At 55.9% G+C, this 4,102-nt stretch overlaps 1 long non-coding RNA gene across 1 annotated transcript; it reads left to right on the top strand.

Moving 5' to 3' along the window:
* Nucleotides 1-2,554: 2,554 nt before the first annotated feature.
* On the top strand, nt 2,555-3,431 carry LOC120384013. The gene is made up of 3 exons (XR_005588601.1): nt 2,555-2,578; nt 2,977-3,112; nt 3,336-3,431. It is a non-coding gene; the product is annotated as an uncharacterized LOC120384013 (long non-coding RNA).
* Nucleotides 3,432-4,102: the final 671 nt, after the last annotated feature.

Raw genomic sequence — 4,102 nt, 5'->3', positions numbered from 1 at the left:
CCCACGTGACTTGCTGGGCAGGACAGAGGGCAGGACACGCTGGAGCCGCGCTGCTGCAAGGCGGCTGTGATGGAGAGGATTGTGGTGAGTGAGACACATCCTACGGCAGCTGGAGGGAGGAGAGAGACATGGGATTGGCTGGGGTATCGCCGGGCTAATGGGTGGGGGCTGGGTGGTGTTGGAGGGGGCAGCAGAGGGAAGGGAGAATTGTGAGACTGGGCAGTGGGGGAATTGTGGGGCTGGAGGGCAGCTAAGACTGGGGGACAAGGAATCACATGGTCCCAGCTCGGTAGTTGGGATGGTGCTGAATGGGGGCAGGTTTGACAGGGAGGAGGAAAGAAGGGGATTGGAACCAAGCTGGGCAGGAATCCTGGAAGGGGGACAAGTTTGATGGGCAGGAAGAAATGGGAGGAGCAGGAGGTAGTGGAGGATCCTTCTGGCCATGTGGGGCACTGGCTGTGTAATCTCCTCATTGGCAAGTGTCAGTAGGGCCCGAATCTCTCATGCTGCTTTGTCTCCTTCGCGTCTCACAGGAGCTTATTGAGGAGCTTCCTAAAGACTCTCCACCCAGCGCCATCCTCACCAACTGCCTGGCTGCTGTGGGCAACCTCAGGTACCGAGACAGCCCCACCCCCACCCCCGCTGGCTCCCCTAACCCCAGTGCTGCTCAGGCCCAAGGCTGGGAGTCACTGTCCCTCTCACTCCCAGGTCACCTCCCAGGAGTGGCTCCTCTGGCAGAGTTGGTGGGGCGGGAAGGTTCACTCTCTCCTGGCTGGGCTGTTCTTTTCACTCCACTAACATTCCAGGGGCCTTGGGGAGAGGCTCACTCCTGGGCTCAGATACGGGAGGGGCAGCAGGCTCCAGGGAACAGGCACTATTCCTGTCCTGCCACTGTCTGTCTGTGACGCCTCGGCCTTGTCATTCCCTAGCTCAGTGCCTCAGTTTCCATTCTCGCCAGCCTGTGCCTACATCCCTGTGGTTTTGTGTCTGTGTTGGCAACAGTCCCACCCCCGTACTGCACAGTCTAATACCAGCTCCTCTCTCTTGCCAGCACCATGAAACCTGCCCTTGAGCCTGTCCTAGAGACCCGCCTCTTGCAAGCTGCCCTTCTCTCCGTCTTCATCCTGGGCACGGAGAAGGACACCATCAACATCCAGGTACATCCTCCTCCTCCATCCTCCTCCTCTTCCAGAGTGGTCCTTGGTCCTGCTCCCTTGATTCGCTGGAGCTCCAGATTTAGGGGTGGGGTAGGCAGAGATGGAACAAGCTGCAGGATTGGATCCTTCTCTCCAGAGGATTACCCCTCCCTGGGGGATTCTTTCTTTCTTTCTTTCTTTCTTTCTTTCTTTCTTTCTTTCTTTCTTTCTTTCTTTCTTTCTTTCATATGCCATGTTTTGCCCAGCAGCCCAGCTTCCATCCATAGCAATTTGGCTATTTCATCCTCTTCTGCCTACAAGGCCCTCTGCAGAGACCTGCTAAGCTCATGGATCAAAGATCCAGGTGTCATCAATCCTTGCTAATTGCCTGCAGTGGGATGTGAATGAGAGAGGCCAGGAGATGTGTATGGGAGTCTCCCCAGTGCTTCCCAGAGACCCCTCTTCCCATCCTGTGGCAGGTGTAGGCCCAGTTTCCCTAACTCTGACCCATGCTTTGCAGGCTCTGCTCAAAGTCATGCCAGAGCTCCTGGATGCCATGCTGGGGAACCTGCTGGCAGAGTCCCCAGATGCAGACCGGCTCCACTTCAACTTGGAGGTGAGCCCCATAAGGAGGGGTGGGAACCAATTTTACCTTAACTCTTTGGGGGACTGGTAAGGAGAGACTGGAAGATCCATTTTCTACTCTGTCCTCCTAGTTGGGTCCTCAGTGGGGCATCCTTGGTTGGGGAGGTCAGTGCAATGCAGTGTCAGGTCCTGCTTTCTTGAGGGACAGAGGAAGGAGCTGGGACTTCAAGCCAGAGCTCTGCCTGGTTCTGTTGAGCACTAACTACAGGGCCCCTGGCTGTCTTGGGGAATAAGAGTCTGAAACATCCCCCCACCCCCCAAGACACAGAGCCCATGAGATTCCGGAGCTGGTTCTCAGAGAAGAGGCACACGCTCCTTCCTAGAGAAACAGGAGGACCCCAGGGAATCAGCCCTTCTCTCTGGTATGCTCTGAAATTCCTGGGGGGATTGTGCTCTCAGTGACTCCCTACATCCCACCAAGGATTTTAGTAGCAGGGAAGGGTGAGGGTTCAGTCTCCTTTCTGGTGAACTGTTCAGGAATCAGGAGTTCTGGGAGGATGGGACCAGCCCTGACACCGAACCTTGTCCCAATCTAGAGAGACCCTGACAAGTTGTGACCTGCAGGATACAAGCTGTGTCCTGGGGGAAAGAATCCCCTTCTAAAGCTCTGTGATCAATCACTCAGCTATTCCCCTGCGCATAATGTCTCGGGCCCCTGCCCATTGATCTTGACCTGCCTCCTTTCCCCACAGCATGTCAACCTCTGGATCGTGTCCAGGGTGTCCCAGGAGAGAGTCAGGGCCATTAGGAGCAGCACATCCCTGTTCAGATTTGCAGTCACGCTCCCTGAGTTTGACGTAAGTGACCTCTGACCCCAGCTTCCTGACTCCAGGCGTAGGCGGGCTGGCTCCAACGGGCTGTAGGATCTGCTGCTGCAGGGGCTGTGGGTTCAGAGTGTTCCTCTTGGGGAGGCAGAGTCAGAGCAGGGAATGAGATAGGCTTGACTCAAATTCTTCTTGTCCTGGTTAAGTGTTGTCCCTGGGCCTTTAAAGGGACCATGCTCCAGCCCCTGCTTGGCATCCCAAAGCAGCTCCTGGCTCCCTTGGCAGCAGAGCAAATGAAGGGCCTATCTCAGGCTCCTCTCCCCCAGCATCTCCTGCAGAGGGACTAAGGGGAAGGAGCCTTCTGGCCCAGGGGGGACAGGGAGCTGACAGGAAAATGCTAATGGAGTCCCCTCTCCTCTCCCTTCCATTAGATCTCAGCAGAGTTCCCTAGGATGGGTCACCACGTGGCACAGCTGGCTCTGTTTGTCAGTGACCCAGACAAGGACATCAGCCGGCAGGCCAGGGAGGGGACTTACCGGCTCTACCAGCTGCTGCTCCAACAGAGGGGTAAGGAACCCGCTGGCAGACGGAACCCAGTAGGGGACTGAGAGTGACCACAGGTGGATAATGGGACCCCAGACAATTTCTCTCAGACTGACCCCAACTGGAGGACAAGTCTCTCTCTGCCCTGTTCTTCTCCATTCCACTGTGCAGCCACCAATGGGATTGGAAGGACACAGAAACTGCAACCAGAATGATCAAAGTGTCTCTCTCTCTCTCTCTCTTCCAGGGCTGACCATACACGAGGCAGAAGATCTGTGGTGCCACGACTGACACCAGGACAGCAGGCTCCTGGGCTATAAGAACACAGCCAGGGTGGGGGAGGTAAGGACACTGTGGCAGGGTATGACACAGCTCAGGGAGTGGGGCTGGGTGGGATGTGGATGTCTCCTGGAGACAGGACAAGAGCCCACTCCTTATTTCCAGCTCAGAGTTCCTCACCCAGCACCCAGTGGGACAGGCGGGTGCTAAAGGTCTCACATTGGAACCTGGCTAGTTGCCGTGATTTGAGTGTCTTACATGGAGCCATTGCTACGTGGCATAAGGAGAATCCCCGGGTGGGTGAGTTAATATAGGATTATGGCGCTGGGTGTCTCTCTGCTCCTTGTCCCCCTGGCTGATCCCCAAGTGTCTGAGAGGAGAGCACTGGGTCAGTCAGTCACTATTGCTTGATGAGACCCTTGTTTACTTCCCTGCACCCTGTAGAAGCAGAGAAAGGATGTGGGGTTTGTCCAATTCCATTGCCAGTCAGGAAGCAGAATGCCCCAACCTGGGAACTGGGTAGGGGACACAGTGAGTTCCAGAGCCAATATGGACTATATGCGCCCTCCTCGTGTCTCCAGACCTGGCCAGGGAATGGCAGAGTATCTGGACCTCAGCCACTGTTCCAAAGAAGCACATTGTCACTGACCCAAGTTGCGGCTACTTGCTGCACAAGTAGAAAATCTGGACCCGCTCTCGAGAGAACGGGAGGATTCAGTCAGCAGGGGCTGTTGA

This window comes from Mauremys reevesii, linkage group 15, assembly GCF_016161935.1.
Source record: "Mauremys reevesii isolate NIE-2019 linkage group 15, ASM1616193v1, whole genome shotgun sequence".
NCBI classification, from domain to species: domain Eukaryota; kingdom Metazoa; phylum Chordata; order Testudines; family Geoemydidae; genus Mauremys; species Mauremys reevesii.
Note: the sequence above shows the minus strand (reverse complement) of the source record. Positions and strands in the feature narration are given on the sequence as shown.